General features: G+C 42.9%; 1 protein-coding gene across 1 annotated transcript in view; it reads right to left on the bottom strand.

Moving 5' to 3' along the window:
- FAM3D (FAM3 metabolism regulating signaling molecule D) overlaps positions 1–19,133 on the bottom strand; it is a 50,328-nt gene extending 31,195 nt beyond the window's left edge. The window contains exon 1 of the mRNA XM_054977170.1: positions 19,046–19,133. The gene's annotated coding sequence lies outside the window, so the exon portion shown is untranslated. The remainder of the gene's footprint in view (positions 1–19,045) is intronic.
- Between the last annotated feature and the right edge of the window lie 799 nt (positions 19,134–19,932).

The raw sequence follows: 19,932 nt of genomic DNA, 5'->3' as shown, positions 1-19,932 counted from the left end.
GTGTGATGTAGTGGTTTGAGTGTCATCTGGGAGACCCAGGTTCAAATCCCTACTTGCTGGTTGACCTTGGGCGAGTCACGCACACTCAGCTGAACTTATCTCACAGGGCTGTTGTGAGCATAAAATGGAGAAGAATTATATAAACCACCTTGGGTTCCTATTGGAGGAAAAGGTGGGATATAAATAAAGTAAAAGTAAAATGAAGTAAATACGGACCCTGCATCTCTTTCAAAAAATGGCTGGCAAGGAAATGGTGAAGCATTTCTTCTTCTCTGCACTGCAGCTCTGATCAGATTCACAGATCTTCACAGTGGTTAGAACAGTAGTTTAAGACTGGGGATTGGATTAAAATTCTTTACCTTAGCCATGCAGCTTTACCTTGGGCCAATCACTCCCTTTCAGTTTTAATCTGCCTCCCAGAGTAATGGAAGAAAAGGCCCACATAGGCTGCCCTGAGCTCCCTAGAGGAAGGGCAAGAAAAATGTAATAGTTAGGTAGATATAAGTGGGCTCTGAGGTGGCAAATGAGTCAGGGCTATTCCATTTTGGATTGGGGGGGCTTGTGTGGTGGGGGAAAGTGCTGTCAAGTCACAGCTGATTGATGATGACCCCCCCCCCTATGGTTTTTAAGGTAAATGAGGTTCAGAGGTGGTTTGCCGTTGCCTGTCTCTGCATAGCAATCCTGGTCTTCTCTGGTGTACTCCCATCCAGATACTCACCAGGGCTGACCCTGCTTAGCTTCTGAGATCAGACTAGCTTAGACCATTCAGGTCAGCATGGGGCTTGTGTGGCGGAACATAAAACTATTCCTTGCACACACCATTTAAATGCCAGGGAGAAGGGTTCTATGCTAGCTGTCTCCTTGGCATCTAGTTTTTAATGTGCTGTGTGCAGATGTTTAACACAGGCCCCTGTGCACACATGATCCCATCCCATACATACAATATCATGCCTCTTTTATTTCTGAAATGTCATAAACCATCATAATAAGTTTGAGCCTTGGGACTGAGTCACCCACGAGTCCTGATAAAATGTACACATTCCACACACACCTTACACATGGCCAAAACCAACAGTTCTTTGTTCACATGCATTCTCTGTGGCGATCTACCTGAAGAGGCTGGGAAAGGTCCCACTCTCTCTTGGATTTTTACAAACAACGCAAAACTAAATTATTCAAGAGGGCTTTTTATTCAGATAGGAGGGGTGCACTGTAAGGAAGTGGTCTCAAGAGATCCATCAGTAAAGGGATAGGGAGGGAGTGCAGACTTTACTACTATTGATTTAAATATGATAGACCATAGACTCTACTACTATTGATTGTACTGGATAGTTACTATGTTGTTTAATATGTAAGGCTTAGAATTGCTTATGCTCTGTTTCAGAATTTCTTCAGCTCTGTATTGGATTTCTGCTGGTTTTAAATCTTTGCAAATTTGCATGTATATACCCATTACATGTTTATTGAAATGTCTTTGAAATTGACTGTACTGACTCACACTGCAATCCGCCTTGAGGCTCTGTGAGAAAGGTGGACTATAAATAATGTAAATAAATACACACACCATATCTGGGTCATACCTTCCTTTGTTTCTATCTCCTGGCACACAGATGGTTCTCTTATGCCAGCCCCTGGATACAATTGGGAAGAGTCTGATTAATAGAATCAGCTCATTGGATGCATTCTAAAAAATGCAGCATGGACAGACATGTACATGAATGTAAATAGTTCACCTTATTCCAATTATATACACCTGGAATCAAAATTAATGGGCCGTGACTTTAGGGGCACTAGATGTGAAATATATGGCTTTCATTGAAAGGGCTGTGACTTCTGTCGAATTTTTGGAGAATGCTTTTAGCTGTTATGCTCAGAATTGAAGCAAAAATTCAGGGTCTGCTTCTGACCTCAGAAATAGCTACCTGTTGACAGAAATAAGCAGAAAAATTAGCCTACTTACAGATTTCCCATTGCTAACAGGGTAGATTTTCTTCTGTTACGTTCTATTAATAGGAAAAATGCTGTTCAAACTAGTTGTATGGGCTAGAGATAATCTTATATATTTATTTATTTTGAAGGTGATATGATTGAAGAATCATTTCATGCCCAGTCTTTTGTCAGATCTGGCCAAACAGGTTTGGCAGGGGTTATGTGAAGTGAAACAAACCTGCACATCTGAGAGAAAGGAAGCTGCATGATTTGCTGATGTTGAAGTCACCAAGCTTTATGTAAGTTTCAGTGCCAATTCCATCAATACTGATGGTTGTTGTGGGTTTTCCGGGCTGTATTGCCGTGGTCTTGGCATTGTAGTTCCTGACGTTTCGCCAGCAGCTGTGGCTGGCATCTTCAGAGGTGTAGCACCAAAAGACAGAGATCTCTCAGTGTCACAGTGTGGAAAAGATGTAGGTTATTTGTATCTACTCAGGAGGGGTGGGGTTGAGCTGAGTCATCCTGTAAGAGTTTCCCAGGGTGTGGAATGCTAATGGCGGGAGGCTTCACTGTATCCTGAGGAGGTTCTTTTGCATATGGATTGGTACTTGATGTGCTAATCTTCTCTGCAGGACTATTGTCGGGTGTAGAGTGTTTTGTTAGCCTGGTGTTTTTCAGAACTGGCAACCATGCTCGGTTCATTCTTAAGGTTTCTTCTTTCCTGTTGAAGTTTTGCTTATGCTTGTGAATTTCAATGGCTTCCCTGTGCAGTCTGACAAAGTAGTTGGAAGTGTTGTCCAGTATTTTGGTGTCCTGGAATAAGATACTGTGCCCTGTTTGAGTTAGGCTATGTTCAGCAACTGCTGATTTTTCAGGTTGTCCAAGTCTGCAGTGTCTTTCATGTTCTTTTATTCTTGTCTGGATGCTACGCTTTGTGGTCCCGATGTAAACTTGTCCACAGCTGCAGGGTATACGGTATACTCCTGCAGAGGTTAGGGGGTCTGTACTGTCTTTTGCTGATCGTAGCATCTGTTGTATTTTTTGGGTGGGTCTGAATACTGCTTGAAGGTTATGCTTTTTCATAAGCTTTCCCATCTGATCAGTAATTCCTTTGATATATGGCAAAAACACTTTTCCTGTGGGAGACTGTTTTTCTTTGGTTGTTTGATTCATCCTGGGTTTGATTGCTCTTCGGATTTCATTTCTGGAGTAGCCATTTGCCTGAAGTGCGTGGTTTAGATGATTAATTTCCTCATTGAGAAAGTGCGGCTCACATATCCGTCTTGCACGATCCACTAAGGTTTTCATTATGCCTCTTTTCTGTCGGGGATGGTGATTGGAGTTTTTGTGTAGGTACCGATCAGTGTGAGTTGGTTTCCTGTAGACCTTGTGACCTAACTGAAAGTTTGCTTTGCGGATGACCCAGGTATCCAGGAATGGGAGTTTTCCCTCGATTTCTTTCTCCATGGTGAATTGTATGTTCAGGTGGATGTTGTTGAGATGATTCAAAAACCCCATCAATTCTTCCTCCCCATGGCTCCAAATGATAAATGTATCATCCACCAACCGGAACCATACACTAGGTTTGTGGGGTGCTGATTCTAGAGCTGTTTTTTCAAAAAAATCAGCAGTGGCTGAACATAGCCTAACTCAAACAGGGCACAGTATCTTATTCCAGGACACCAAAATACTGGACAACACTTCCAACTACTTTGTCAGACTGCACAGGGAAGCCATTGAAATTCACAAGCATAAGCAAAACTTCAACAGGAAAGAAGAAACCTTAAGAATGAACCGAGCATGGTTGCCAGTTCTGAAAAACACCAGGCTAACAAAACACTCTACACCCGACAATAGTCCTGCAGAGAAGATTAGCACATCAAGTACCAATCCATATGCAAAAGAACCTCCTCAGGATACAGTGAAGCCTCCCGCCATTAGCATTCCACACCCTGGGAAACTCTTACAGGATGACTCAGCTCAACCCCACCCCTCCTGAGTAGATACAAATAACCTACATCTTTTCCACACTGTGACACTGAGAGATCTCTGTCTTTTGGTGCTACACCTCTGAAGATGCCAGCCACAGCTGCTGGCGAAACGTCAGGAACTACAATGCCAAGACCACGGCAATACAGCCCGGAAAACCCACAACAACCATCGTTCTCCGGCCGTGAAAGCCTTCGACAATCCATCAATACTATTTGGGATACCAATAAAAAAAAATCAGACCCTTTTACTCTGAGTATATCAGGCTGGAGTAATGACTAGAAATGGGCATGAACGGGAAAAAAACCAAACCATGCGGGCATGAACGGGAAAACAAACAAACCGAACCACAAACTTTCATGAACCTGTCCCGGTTCGCGAACTGGTTTGTTTGGTTCATGAAAATGTCACATTCAGTCCAGAAAACCATCACCTCCGGGTCAGAAGAAGGTCACTTGCAGGTCAGCAGAAGGTCTGCAGGAAGTCTTTCCCTTGATGCCTAGGAAACTGATTGATTGGCACCAGGCTGTCTGCAGTCACGGACCAAAAAACGAACCAAATTAACCAGCCTAAAGTTTGTGGTGGTTCATCAGAAATGGGATCTGACAGAAATAAGCAACTAAAAGCTTGCAAACTAGTCTGCTATGAGAGGCAAACACAAGCCTTACAACAAAAAACAAAACTCAAAAGGGGTGAAGCATCTAAAGGACTATTTTCCTGCCACTGAACAGCCGAACCCTCCAGAGGAGATAACAAACACAGAGGCAGAGATGGCGACGATAGAAGGCCAAGTAAGTACAAAAGAACCGTCAACCCTTGATCCTGCAATACAAGCAATATTTACCAACTTTGAAAAGAGCATCTTGAGTAAAATGACTTTGCTTTTAAACCCAATAACCAAGCAGATTGGGGAAATGAAAGCAGCCTTAAATGCAGTTGTGCAAGCAACAGACAAAGCACTAGGAATGAATACTACAATGCAGGAAGAAATTCAGGTGCTACAATCAGAACACAAAGATGCCTAAAAAAGAATATTAATGTTAGAAATGCACAATCGAAGCCAGAATTTAAAATTTAGGGGCTTTAAAGAGCATGCAACATCCAAACTGGACCTTGCAAAATTCTTATCAGACTGGTTAGCACCAATATTGCAACTGGAAGATGGAGCTGCACCAATACTAAACAAAGCATACAGAGTTGGCCCAGCAAATGCTAAAAGCAAAGAAACCCCAAGACATATTGTAGCAACCTTCACAAACTGGAGAGAAAGAAAGAAAGTGTTGGAAATTGCTAGAACTCAAAAGTCACTACTAGCTTTCAATGAGACATTAATCACTGTCTATACAGATCTACCAAAAGAAATATTGGAGAAAAGAAGACTGCTGAAGCCAATAACAGAAGAATTACAAAAAGCAAATTTGGCATACCGATGGGTAAACCTTTGCAATCTTCAGGTCAACTACAATAATAAGACATACCAAGCTGTAGATCAAGAATCTGGAAACAACATGCTGCACGCATTGGGCATAACAACATCAATGGAAATTGAAATGAACTCACAAAAAAGGAAACGCAGCCAACCATCTACCCCGCAGAAAGTAAGCAAGATCCCCATTAGAAACAACTGAGTGTAAAGAACAGATAAAGGAAAACAAAATTCATCTTTTTCTTTTCTTTCTTTGTTATTTTTATTTTCTTGCTCTTTTTCTTGTAGAAAGCCTAAAAATGTGATTGCCTATACAAGCAATAGGCTGTGGGGGTTTTGGGGAGGGGGAGGGTGGAAGTCAGACTAATTGCTCTCAGAACAGTCAATCCCTTTTACTGTGCTGTATGCAATAACCCTGTTGAAGAGGTATTCACAGGGTTATAAGGGATTGTTTAGCAATTACAAATTTTCTTTATATAGAAGGCTAAATATTAGCATCAAGAGAAGCTATAAAGATAAGAAGTTTTTTTTAGTTAATAAGTGACAAATATATTCAGATAAGAAATATAAAGTTTGAAATACAACAGAAACAAGCTTGCTATAGAAATAAAGTTAACGATTGTTAAGTGTTAAATTAGCAAATTGAACTGAGAATTATCTAGAACTATAATTACTAAGATATTTAATTTTTTAGTTGATAAAAGTTCACTGTTGAAAAAAAAGAAAAGAAAGAAATGGGATCTGACGAACCGCTGGTTCGCGAACCACGAACCGGCCTGGTTCATGCTTAATTTTGGTTCATATTTCGGTTCGTGCCCATCTCTAGTAATGACTACTCTCTGTCTTGACAATCAGTTCTTACATCACTGGAACACTCCCTGCAAGCTACAACCCCATTCCATGCTGATCTATGAATTTACAATGGGGGAGGACCATACAAAAGGTAGTCACAACATGCTTCCCACTCTTTTTGGTCAATTGAAAACAAAGAGGTAGAGTTCTCAGCCTTGATAGAATGCTCAGAAAGGCCTCTTCTAGCTGCTCTGCTTCATTTAGCCACTAACCTATTTGAAAGGTTTGGATTCTCCCCTGAACACTCTTGATAAATGAAGTTTGCTGGCTTGTATTTGGATATGGGAAACCAAGTATTGGATCCCAGGGAACATTTCTGTTTATGCAAGAGCTTTGCACAAGCAGACACACAAGAACACATGCGAAGGTGCGTAGGCTTTGCATTAGGTCAATTTCACTTTATGCCATCTTGCACTTCTGCTTATGCAAGACATAACACAAGATGTATTTCAGCACCCACCCCTGAAAATTATCCTCTTTAATCAAATCATATTACACTTCTAAACAGGACTGTAATTAGTGAATCAAATAGCCTTTTGATTTTTGTACACAGCAACACTGATCACAAACGAAAAACCAGTACGTGATCTTACTATAGTTCTTATTCAATGTCTTGCAAAAATTGAACTCTGTTCAGTAAAACCTCTCTTTCACTATCACATAGCAGGATGCAACCCCCCAGATGAAAATGTCTGTTCTACTATGAAGCTCACTGAGGAGTTTGGGCAAGTCACATTCTCTCTACCCAATCCTTCTCATTGAGCAGTGATGGAGGACCAGATCTCCTGCTACAGTGGGAGAACTCCCAGCCTGGGCACCCTGTTCTCCACTGTTACTTGATAGGCCAGCGGGTGGTGGGGGTGGGGAATGGTGGTGGGGCTTCGGCATTGTGCCAATGTGTAATGTTACATCCGGCACAAGACTGGAAGTGAAGTCACTGTGTTGGCATAAAACTTTTAAGATTTGTTTAACCACAAAGATTTGGGTGAATCCCAGATCAGTGCTTGACACGATGACATCACTTCTGATTTTACACCAAGAGCAATGCCAAAGAGCTTGTCCCTGATCCCATATTCTCCCAATGGGGTGCCAGTTATGGTTGGGAACTCTAAGTAGTGGTGAGGCTAAAAGACTCTTTGAGCTCCTTGGACCAAAAATAGGTTATATAATGAAATAAGCATGTAAGAACTTAAGAAGATCCCTGCTGGATCAGACCTGTGGTCCATCTAGTCCAACATCCTGTCTCACATGATGGCCAACCAGTTGCTATGAAGGGCCAACTAGAGGGCATAGAGGCGGATGCCATGTTGCCTCATGGCACTGGTATTCAGAGGTTGACTGCCTCTGAATATGGAGGTTCCCTTTAGTCACCATGGCCACTGATAGACTTATCTTCCATGAGGATCTTGCCAATCAAGAAACTGAATAGCGAGACAATCTTTCAAAAGGGGTACCAGCCTATCCAACTGGCAGCACTTAGGAGGGAGAAAGTCCTATGACATCTCCTCCAAAGACTGCCTTACTGAGAGTTACTGATTTACTGAGAATTACCTTCTATATTGCATCTGACCAAGAGTCCATCTAGGCTGGTGCTTGACTAGTCTCACCTGATTTCATAGGCAGGAAAACCTTTTACAACCTTCCTATCTGAAATCTTTAACTGGATACTTAAAAGAGATTGACCCTAATACAATCCAAATGCGCTGTTTACCTATGGTCTCTCTGGAGGAATATTTTGGCTCCTCCTTCTTCTCTCTCTGTGTGTGCGTACCTTCAATTGCCCCTCCATTGTAGATACAAATGTTTAACAGCACCCTTCTGTGAGTTGTTCAATAGGATGTCCGGCTACGTTGTGACGAATTCCTGGCTACCTTAAACAAACAGTTGCTCAACAAACTGGGGCAGATGGGCTTGCTACCCTGAGCTTGTCTAAGAAGGCTGGAATGTAAAGAAACAGTTAGCGGTGATATTTAGCTTTAATGTGTTTAAAGTACTTTGCGTGCATGATATCAAGAATCCTTATATAGCCTTTTAGAGCAAGTTAGTATTATTTACTTAAGGTGGGTGGGAGGCTTCCGTAAAGCTCCCTATTGAGTTCCCAGCTCTAGTAAAATTTAAATTAGGGACTTCCTACTTCACAACTCTTATTCTTAGCCACTACACTAAGAACGTAAGAAAATAAAAAGAACCCTGGTGGATCAGACCAGGGGCCCATCTAGTCAGCTGGCAGCTGGGACTGTAGGAGACTGGGGACATATGGAGGGGGGGGTACCATCACATCAATGATGTGATGTCATTTCAGGAGCAGTGGGGTTAGAACGTTGGACTAAGGTCTGAGAGATCTGGGTTTGAATCCCCACTTGGCCACGAAAGCTTGTTGGGTGACCTTGGGCCTGTCAAATACTCTAAGCTTAACCTACCTCACAGGGTTGTTGTGAGGATTAAATGCAGGAGAGGAGAACAATGTAAGCTGCTTTGGGTCCCCATTGAGGAGAAAGGTAGGGTATAAATGAAGGAAAATAAAATTAATAAAAAATAAAATGTCACACAGCGACCAACCATTTGCCCTGGCAAGCCAACGAACAGCACTGAGGCCAAGGTTTCCCCCAATGTTGCCTCCTAGCATTTATATTCAGAGGTTTGCTGCCTCTGGCTATGGAGGTTCCCTTTATTCCCCATGGCTAGCAGCGACTGATGAATCTATCTGCCCCTCTTACCATCCATCATCCATGCTGGGGGCTATCGTGACATGTCAATGAATTCCATAATTAAACCATGCAGTCCTAAGCAGAGTTAAGTAAAGAACTATTTTCTTTTGACTGCCCTGAATCTGTTACCCACCGACTTCATCGGGGCCCCCCAAGTTTTAGAATGGTGGAAGAGGAAGAGCAAGTTCTCTCTATCCACTTTCTCCATCCTGTGCATAGTTTTACAAACCTTTATATGTTCCCTTCAGTCATCTTTTTTCTAAACTGAAAAGTCCCAGAGTCTTCAGCCTTTCCTCATAGAAAAAATGCTACCTCACAGGGTAGCAGTGGGTATAAAAAGACCCCCAATTATCTTTGTTTTACCCCTTTCTGCATTTTTCCCAGCTCTGCAATATCCCTTTGGAGATACAGCGACCAAAACTCGTGCACAGTAATCTAAATGAGGCTGTACCTTAGATCTATACAGGGATATTATAACATTGGCCGGGGTTTTTTTTGTTTATTTATATACTGCTCAGGTTCTCCATGTAGAGGGACATAAGAGCCAGTATGATGAAGCAGTTAGTTAGAATATCAAGATCTGGGAGACCTTGGTTCAAATCCCAGCTAAGCCATGAAGCTCCCTAGGTGATCTTGGGATGGTGATGCACTCTTAGCCTAATCTACCTCACAGGGTTGCAGTGGGTATAAAATATCCCCCCCTCCCTTCTCGAGGCACAGGCAAGCCCTTCACATCATCAAATTCGTTTTCCTTTTAGCCGCTCGACTTTCAGAATGACTAGCTTTTAAGTGGCACAGTCTTTCTCTGGCCAACTGATGTAGAAGGCTAAGCTTTTTCAATCTCCTGTTCTTTGGGGGTTTCATGTACAGAACAATGTTGTATGTCCTACTAATAGGACATTAGGATTTCCCATTGCAGATCTTTCATTCCCTCTTTCCAAGCTGTTCTTGTCCCTTGGGAACAGAATGGGGGCTTGTGTTTTGGGCTGCAGCAGCAGCAAGGGGGAGGTGGGAAAGTCCTGCTCTGTGGCTGGAACTCCCTTCTGTTGAAATTTCCAGCTGATACAAACTTCTGTATGTATGTATTTACATTATTTATAGTCCACCTTTCTCACGGGGCTTCAAGGTGGATTACACACAGTTAATACAGTCAACAGGATGGGACGTCTGATAAACAATACAATAGGATAGTGGAAGTCTGGAATCAACCAGAAATCTGAAAATCGAACCAAAGCAAATGTATTTATGTACTTCATTATGTACTTCATTTATAGCTTTACTTTCTCACTGAGCATAAGACATCTAATCATAGAACTGTAGGGTTGGAAGGTACCTCCAGGGTCATCTAGTCCAATGCCCAACAAGGCAGTAGGATTAGGATCACAAAATTAGAAAATTAAAAAAAATGCATGCAACCCCTTCCCCTCCATTAACATATGACATACCAATAACAATGCAGAAAATGGATTGCAAAAATAGAAGACAAGGTAGCAAAAGCAAGCGAAGAATACCATAAACAATGCAAAAAACTACAATCCCAGTTCCTTCTGAACCATTCCATTCTGCTATACTACAGACCTAAGAAGGTGTTGTAGACACCTGAACAGTAGAGAACAAGTAAAGCACAAATGTAGTAATCATAAACCAGCTTAACTGCAGGCGCTCTCTACTTTTTCAGTTTTCTGTGGAATGTATTTGGGTATGTAGATGCCACAAACTGGTATACTGTTTTAAACAAGCTATTTTTTCTTATTCTTCACTGACAGTGAACAGTTACAGAAAACCCAGCAGTAACCCAACAAACCACTGTAATCAGTAAAGAGAGGTTATCTAAACTCCTTTAGCTACCAGCAGACTGCCACCACTTTCCATTTAAAATAAGAAGGTTGAGAAATAAGAATTAAGGTATAGTAGTTACTCAGGATTAAAATCAAAGGTTACACTGTAAATCCTGAGACCCTACAACTCCTCCAAACATCCTCAAACAATACCAATAGGTTAGATGAACTCTGGAATAAAGGACATGAAGGAAGCATGAAGAAAGCCTGTTGAGGTGAGGGGCTCTGCAAGAGGTCTTTGATGGAGCTAATGGCTGGGGGTCTTCAGGGTGCTGGGCCAGCTATTAACGAATTAGTGGGTAGGAATCCACAAAGGGGGGGGGACACTAAAAGTGTTGTAATTAAAGGCTTGTAAATAAATAAACTTCGGAAAGGAGCAGTTCTGATTTGCAGGGTCATGGGAAGTCCCTCTTCCATCAGCTGAGTTCTGCTGACAGGGGAAGAGAATGATTTCACCCCCTTCCTTTTCCTCACTGCAGTCCACTGACCTGTGTGGCTATTCTTAGTTATTAGTCCCATGACTCTAGGAATAAATTTTCTTGGGGCTGGAAAGGACTTCTGGGTGGAGGTAGAGAGCAGAGAAGATCTATGAAACTTGTGCAGTTTTGGCTCCAGATCCACTCCAATGATTTGTCATTTTAATTTTGCATTGAACTCTAGGAGGAACTGGAAAAAAATCCCTTGAAAAAGGCATTCTCTAGCAGATGGCACAAGGGTTTGTGTTTCCTCGTGGTGTCACAAGACTCAGGTGTGAGGCACAGGCACGCTTTCTTGGACAGCAAAGGGCAAACAGCCATGCACAGCTGCAGGGGCGGCGGGCCTATTGAGGCCAGGTAGGCGGTGGCCGCAGGCACGGGGTGCCGGAGGGAGCGCCGGAGGAGGTGTGGCGTGCGGGAGCACGCGCCACAAAGCACCAGCCTCCTATCCCCCCCACCCCGCACCGCTGCCGCCGCCAGCACAAGCCCCCGGCCAGGTGCAGCCACCGCGGGCAGGCATCTGTGGCGGCGCAGACAACCGAGCGGGAGAGCTCGAAGGCCGCCCGCCACAACAATCGGGCCGGTGGCAGTGCGTGCGCTCCCGTGATGACGTCACACGTGACGTGATCACGCAGGCTGGTGCGCGCGCGCGCGCGCACACGCATGGAGGGGCGCCCGGCCAGCTGGCCGGCTGCGAGCATGGTAAACCCTTGCGCCGCCCCTGCACAGCTGCCCTCGGTCAAGACTCTGCGTTGGCATTACCAAGAATGGCCTACCTCACATAGCACAGGCTTCAAGGCTGATCTCTGTCCCTCGCTGTGTGATCCCATGCATGACTCTCCTGAAATAATTCCCACTATGTTCAGACTGAACATAGTGGGAATTATTTCAGGAGAGTCATGCATGGGATCACACAGCGAGGCTCAGGATTGCAGATTTGATCTGTTGGACGGCCTCATGCCAGTGCTTGCTGTCTCCCCAGATGGCTGGATTGCTGGTACCCAGTGCTAGACTGGCACTTAACAATGGACAGATGGACATCAAATACAACTGACTCAGGCAACATACATGATGAATGGCCACCTTCCTGCCAAATACTTTGGTACTGAGACGTAGAAAACTTAAGCAAAACAACCCAAACATCATTTAAGGAAAATAAAAATCCATTTCTTTGTTGTCGTTGTTGCTATTGTTGTTGCTATTGTTATTGTCACCATCATCATTATGTTAATAATATTAATAATTATTAATAATAATATCAACAATACTTTATTAATAATAAAATATTATTTTATTAATATCATTTATTATTTAGTATAAACTACTGGAAACACATGCACAGCAGTGATCATTGAGTACTACCTGTCATTCTTCCAGCCATGTGGGAGCCAATTATCTGTGACACTACAGTGACAGAGTTTCGGTGACACAATAGTCTTTCAGCCGTGCATGCTGCTCAGAAACTTCCTTGTGGCTGGGAGAGCGTCTAAGGTGAATGTAAAGCATATGCAAAATACCGACATGGCAGGTGCCAAGGCTGTAGATGTATTTCAAGGGACGACATGTTTAGACTTCAGAAATCCAAGCCGGGGGGTAGCTTTCCTCTGAAATACCTACAATCAAGTCAAGCTGTCGGTTCATCGTGGCTCTCCAGGGTTGCAGGCAGAGAAAATAATTTCTTAAGATTTCCCCTTCTTTACCTGGAGATGCCAGGCATTGAACCGGGACCTTCTCCATCTAAAGCACAAACTCTACCACTGAGCCAGGACTCCTCCCTTCACCTGATGACACAACACAAACTGACAGTCTTCTCTCCATCATAGCTGCAGCATACGTGTGGCCCATATAAGGAGTAAGTTTCAAGAGCAAGAACTCAGAATTTACAAGCATTCCTCCATTTATAAAACTTCCACAGCCTAGTGTGAAAGAGATTGAATGACATATTCCACCAATCACAGCTGTTCACTTGAAATGCCCAGCTTAAATTAGATATTTAAACATCTAGGATGTCAGCTAATTTCCTCCAGAAGTCCCACATCCATCAGGTTTGTAACAGGAAGCCTTGAGCTATCACATCGGTGGAGGGTTTTCAATCCTGAGAACAGTTAATTAAGCAAATGGGTCTCTTTTAACGAGGTACAGCTATCAAGGAATCTCATTGATATAGATTGCACAGCCATCAAGACACATGCTTCAGGCTGTTACAGCTTGGTTATAAGCACTGATACGTAGTAAAGAAAACCATCAGAAGGAAAACTCACGCAAAGACCTAAATTGACTCAGTCTGAACCCTCAGCCAGCAGTTGAGTATCACAGAACTGAGAAAGTGTCTGTCTTGGTCTCCAAGTTGGCTGTACAAATCTTAATTCATAGAATTTCTGTTTTCTGCTTCATATGCAACCAAACATTATGACATTGTCAGACCATGACATCTACAAGACTAACTGAGCCCTCAAATAAGGTGTGTTTCCCAAAAATTCAACATAGACATTTTGGGCAAAAGTTGTAAAAATTTGCTTAACTACGCAGAGAAAACACTGTAAAGACATTATAAAAGCCTGCTTCAGATGATACAGTTTCCTGTGGAAAGTTAGGGAGTGAAAGTCAGTTTTCCCTTCCTTATCCAGTCCACCAGCCCTTCCATTGGATGTTCAAAGTATACATAAATAAAATGCATTCTCCCAGGAAATGTGGCTAATTTGTAAGTTGAACACACAAAGCTGCCTTCTACTGAACAAGGCGGTTGGCCCATCAAGGTCATCATTGACTACTGAGGGCCAAGCTATACATGGCGAATGACACTTGAACGGCAAGTGGATTGAGTGGAGGGCAAGTGAACAGGGAGAAATACACTTGCCATTCAAGTGTCATTCGTCATGTGTAGCTTGGCCCTCAGACAAGGAGAGCACTTTCATGTCACATACTACTTTCTCCTTTTAACTGGATGGATTGAATCTGGGATCTTCTACATACAAAGCAGATGCTCTACCACTGAGCCACAGTTCCTCCACAAAGGTTCCTGTGTACAGGCTTATGGATGCTGAATTTAACATATGTACACCTTGTTTAAATGTCCACTAGATGTAGGGCATGTATACCTGGCATGCAGATATTATCTCATTCTTCTACCATGCATAGCAGAGAGGGAGGGAAAGAGAATCAATAAATCATAGAAGTTCAAAGAAACGAGCACCCGTTGTGGATAGCAACTGAGATCTTGAAAGCTTTTCTTAAGGCTAGTCTAAGGGGGAAACTTAGCCCATTACTATTGGGCTAACGAGTCCCACAATGAAAGATTCCTGAAGTTCTAGTGTAATGGTTAGAGAGTTGGAATAGGACCAGGGAGTCCTGGTCCAAATACCTGCTTTGCTGGCCATGGGCCAGTCTAAGAGCAGAACCACAAGTGACAAAAGGCACAGATTGGACACTTGTCAGCTTCCCTCAAGTTTTGATGGGAAATGTAGGCATCCTGGTCTCGCAGCTTCGATCTCTGACTGCTGTCCAATGGGCTTTTCAACTGTCACTTGTCCAACATTCCGCCAAGCTGCCTACATTTCCCATCAAAACTTGAGGGAGGCTGACAAGTGTCCAATCTGTGCCTTTTGTCACTTGTGGTTCTGCTCTTAGTCTAACATACCTCATAGGATGGTTGTCAGTCTAAAACAGAGAAGAAGAAACAACTGCTTACCCCACTCTGAGCTACTTGGAGGAAGGGTGGGATAGAAATATGAGGAATAATTAAACAAGACTGTCAATGTGCCTCCCATGTGGTGGTGAAAAAAATATATAACTGTGGCTTTCTGGCAGCAGCCACTTGCCGACCTTGGGGTCATGTTGGTTTAGCAACACATGGCAAAGTTATGCCACAGTCAGCTGCCTACATCCTGCAGCATTCAGCCCAAAGATAACTATACCAGGAAAAGTCACACCGTCTGTGAATGTTTAAGTGTAGCATTTTTAACACTACATGGAAGGATGGCAGAAGCAAAAGTCATGTAACTACCTTTTATTAGGACCAACTGAAATATCGCAACACCAATATTTCCTTAGGGTTTGGTACCTACTGCTACATTTTCCATTGCCAAAGACTCTAAGTCTGTGCTGCAGACATAAGATGAAAAACATGATGGCATTTTTCTTCTCATGTCCTGATGCTGCTCAGAAGAAGCAACACCGGTTGATTTCTGGCTGCGGTGTTCAGAACAGAAAACTTCTGTCCATTAAAAGAGACCCAAACTTCATTGATGCAGGCGCCCAGGGCTTTTTTTCTGGGAAAAGAGGTGGTGGAACTTAGTTGGTTGCCCTCGGAGAAAATGGTCACATGGGGCTCTGCCCCTTGATCTCCAGACAGAGGGGAGTTGAGATTGCCGGGCAATAGGGGGGGGGGGAGGAAACGAGCACTGTGGCTGCAGTTGCTCAGAGAGAACTGCGTCCGGGACCCAGGAGGGGGAGGAAAATTTAATTTGAATTTGAATTGTAATTTGCATCTTGTAAGGTCAACCACTCCATCAATACTATACAAAGCTTTAATTTTTTTTTAATAATGGCAGTATGAAGGAAAAGCATTCTGTGTAGTGTAGTTGTTATATGTTGTTGTTGGTTTTTTTTTTCTTTCCTTCCCTTGTTCCCCTTTCTTTCCTTTGTATTGTTAGTTAATGTAGTTAATAAAAAGAATAAAAAATCTTAAAAAAAAAAAGAGAGAGATTGCCGGGCAATCAGGGGGAGATTGTCTGGAGATCAGGGGGCAGAGCCACCAGCCATGTGACCATTTTCAAGGGGTTCCAGAACTCCGTTCCCCCGCGTTCCCCCTTAAAAAAAGCCCTGCAGGCGCCAATGGGTTTCAGTGGAGAAGTCTGGTATGTTCTACCGGTTTCTCCTGTAGCTTCTGCCGTGACAAGAGACCCTTGTCACAATGGGAGGGATTTTATGTGGGTTATCCATTGCAGAAGAAGTCAATGAAAGAGAGTCTTTATCTGCTGTTCTCCAGGCTGATATTGCTGCTTTCAACATGTCAAGAATTACCATGTTTAAATAAATAAAAGGCGCTTTCATAATCCAACCTTTTACAGAACTGGCAGGGAACGACTGTTTTACTGGTTTACTGTTACAGGAAGAAATAATTTTTAAAAACCCTTAACATTTTGAAGAAGGAAATACGAAAAATGGCTTAGGCCACCTGAGTAAAAACCTTGTCCTGGCTTCTAATCTTACCTATTTCATAATTCCCTGGGAGGGTGCTGGAGGATGCAAGACGTAAGGCTTATCCTGACTGTACATAAAAGTTAGGGTTTGCATCCAACTACATTGTTCAGAGGACTTAAAGGCACTTTTGTCTTTGGAAAAGAGGGCCATGATGTCCATTGATTCCCCCCTCCTACTGCAGTCTTTGACCCTTAGGCTACTCCCAAGGGTTCACTGAACAAAATGGGGGGATCAGTGGCTGTGCCAGAAATAGAAAAGTTGAACACTGTGAGGTCCCTCCAAAAGTGTAACGTTGGATGTATGCTTGCTCACCACAGAATGCAACAACAAAGTGGTTATTCTGAAGTGCTTCACTGCCAAGGAACTGTCGTCCTCTGCACCTATGGCAGGAAATAAAGATATAAAAATGCACTGACAGTTTGAGTCCTGCACTGACTGTGCCTTCTACACTGTGGAGACCAACACCGCCTGAAGCATCCTGTACATCTTGCCTGGGAGATGGGGAGGGGATCTGAGAGCCAAACTACAAGTGATGCCTGACACAGGTCGGACACTTGTCAGCTTCCCTCAAGTTTTGATGGGAAATGTAGGCAGCTTGGTGGAATGTCGGACAAGTGACAGTTGAAAAGTCCATTGGACAGCAGTCGGAGACCCCAAGCGGCAAGACCAGGATGCCTACATTTCCCATCAAAACTTGAGGGAAGCTGAAAAGTGTCCAACCTGTGCCATTCGTCACTTGTAGCTTGGCTCTGAATTGCTGAACTAGCACATTCCCAATGCAAAAATAAGCAGAGTTGCATCCTTCTGTGCCCGTTGAAGGGTGTAGTGCCTTTTAGGATTGGACTGTTCATCCCTTCAGCTGGATCCACCAGGACGTAGCTTAATATCCAGTTCTGTAGGAAGGAAATTAGGATTTTGTGCTCAGACTGATAGTGTATGAATTTGTATCATTTACTGACCGAGGCCTCTAGACACAAGGCTGGTCTCACCCCGAGGTGAAGTGAAGCCCCTGTTGGAATATAGCAATGTCATGTATACAAAGAAGAAGAGCCTGCAGGGTGCAGCAAGTTCCAGTTAGGACTGTACCTTCTTTTTAATAGGGTTTCCCCCCCTTGTTAGTCTGCAGAATGCTACTCTCTCAACTATCACAGCAGCTAGGTTTATGTCTTCCCTTTCCTATGGAGTTTGTTAGTTCTATTAATAAAACTTTCATTACTGTTACATCCTCCTGACTCCTCCACAAATAGATGGTGGGTACAAATGAGGGTGAATTTGACCAGCTTACTGGTTGGGTTGGAAGACTGACATTTCAATTTTGTTTCATGCCCGTGCGAAACAAACCCGAGAGTCTTTAGTTTTGTTCCATTTTGTCTATCCAAAGGCCATCCTCTTCAAGCATTTTTAGAATGTTACTTTTGCATCAAGAGCACATCAGTAGTGTAAAAAATGCCATTAAAATAAAAAAAAATTGTCAGCAGGAGCAAAAATGATGAGGCAGACCTGAAACAATGATCATTCATCATCATTGTGGACATTTTGATCCAATCCTTCCTCCAAGGAACTCAAAGTGACATATACATCATTTTCTACTCACACCAATCCTGTGAGGCAGATTAGGCTGAGAGATAATGACTGGCCCAGGGTCACCCAACAAGCTTCCACCTAGGTAGGGATTTGAACTCACAGAATGGGAATCTAATTTCCCATTCCTCCTTTCTTTTTTCCTTCTTTGCATTCCCTTGGCAGTACCTGAAGCCTCTCTCCTTTTTCTTCTTTCCTACCCACCCACCTACCTACTTAACCTATCTATCTTTTTCTGTTTCTCCTTCTGACAGCCTTACAGTCACAACTTTTCTGCTCCCCTCCCCTATTTTCACCTTTCCCTTTTCATTTTTTCTGTTTCCCCTCTTTCTAGCTTTTCCTTCTCTCCTTCCTATTTTTTAATGTTTTCCTAGTCCCTCTGTCTTTCCCTTTTTTCTGGACTGGCATTAACTGAGAATCCCCTGAAATGGTCACTGAGCTCTCACAATGTAGTTTTGTGAGATCTTAGAGGCACACTTTTCTTAGAAGCAGTCCTTTCTTCTATGGTTTGGATTTTTTTTCTAACGTCCAATGTATTTTACATTTCATATTTTCCTGCAAACCCAGGGCTTTCCCACAGGCTTGTAGAACCCCCACCTGTCCCTGGCTCCATTCTGTAGATTTTTTGATCTATAGTCTATGGCTTGGTCCAGAATTATGTGTAATGATGGGAGGAAGAGAAAATGTTCTCTCTCTCTCTCCCTGCTTTTTCCACACCAGGTGTACCTTTATCAACCCTTATCACATCTCCTTCTGTTGACCTTTTCCTAAATTCAGCAAGCCACATACTTTAATCTCCCCTCATAGGGAAGGTGTTTCCCCCACCTACCACCAGAGAGAACTTTCCCATAACAAAGTATTTCTTTGTGACAGCTGCTCACCGCGTCAGCTGCCATCCATTGAATGATGGACCTACATGTTCAAATCGATACTTAGACTGTAAACTTCTTAACTCAATGAGAGCAGAGTGAGTTCCAGCAAAAAACAGCAGGATTAAAACAGTTTATGGCAATGTATCAAAGCTCAGTCTATCTGACCATCTACCTGTTTTCCTGGATACTCGCTGTTCTGTCGACTCCTTTTGAAAGTCCAGCAGGTGTTTTATTTCCTGAAGGTTATTATTGAATGTGCTACAGCAGTCAGAGAGAAAGAGAAAAAAGGAAGAAAGATAGGGCAACTTTATGACTAACCCATAAACCCAGTGAATCAGAAAGCTAAATCCATTTCCAAGCCCTGCCTCTTTCTGAGTCATGGTGCACTATTTTGTGCATTGTTTAGCTGCCTTAGCACATCTTAAATAACATGTGTAGCAGTTAGACCAGAATGAGGAAGTCTCAGGGATTTGCTTGGTACAAAGAAGAACATACATATGAATAAGGAAAGTGGGATTCATTCAATGTCCTTTCGATGGAAGATTTTTACTTTGTTTTACTACTTTTATTTCCAGGGAGGATCCCAGGAATATGCATCAACTGTCCTGAAGATGTGGGCATCTTAAAAGTTGCAAGTATTTGCTTTAAGAATATTTACCTTCTTGAGAAATTATGCTACAAAAGAGAGAGACAATGTGCAAGTTTTGAAACAGAAACCCAATTAAACTTGATACAGACTTATAGGAAATCATTACTAGCTCCAATGATCAAAACTACTTTTGAGATTCTGGAACAGGGCCAGTGGTTTAATATGGAGTTGATGCTGTCTGGGAGGGTGCCCCCTCCCTGAAATAGGCCATGCATTTCAGCCACAAACCATCAATTTAATTACAAGTGTTAGGAACTTGGTTAACTTTCTCCAATCTCTAATGCTAGAGAAGCATTGGGAACAGACCTCCCCTGTTTTCTATATTCTGATCCTAGTAAATCACTGTCCCTATTTTATCTTGCTTTTTGCAGTTTCTGCATTTTAAAGAAATTGTTAGAACACAAATATGT

Source organism: Eublepharis macularius, chromosome 4 (genome assembly GCF_028583425.1).
Source record: "Eublepharis macularius isolate TG4126 chromosome 4, MPM_Emac_v1.0, whole genome shotgun sequence".
Taxonomy (NCBI): Eukaryota; Metazoa; Chordata; class Lepidosauria; order Squamata; family Eublepharidae; genus Eublepharis; species Eublepharis macularius.
This window is presented reverse-complemented; position numbering and strand designations above follow the sequence as displayed.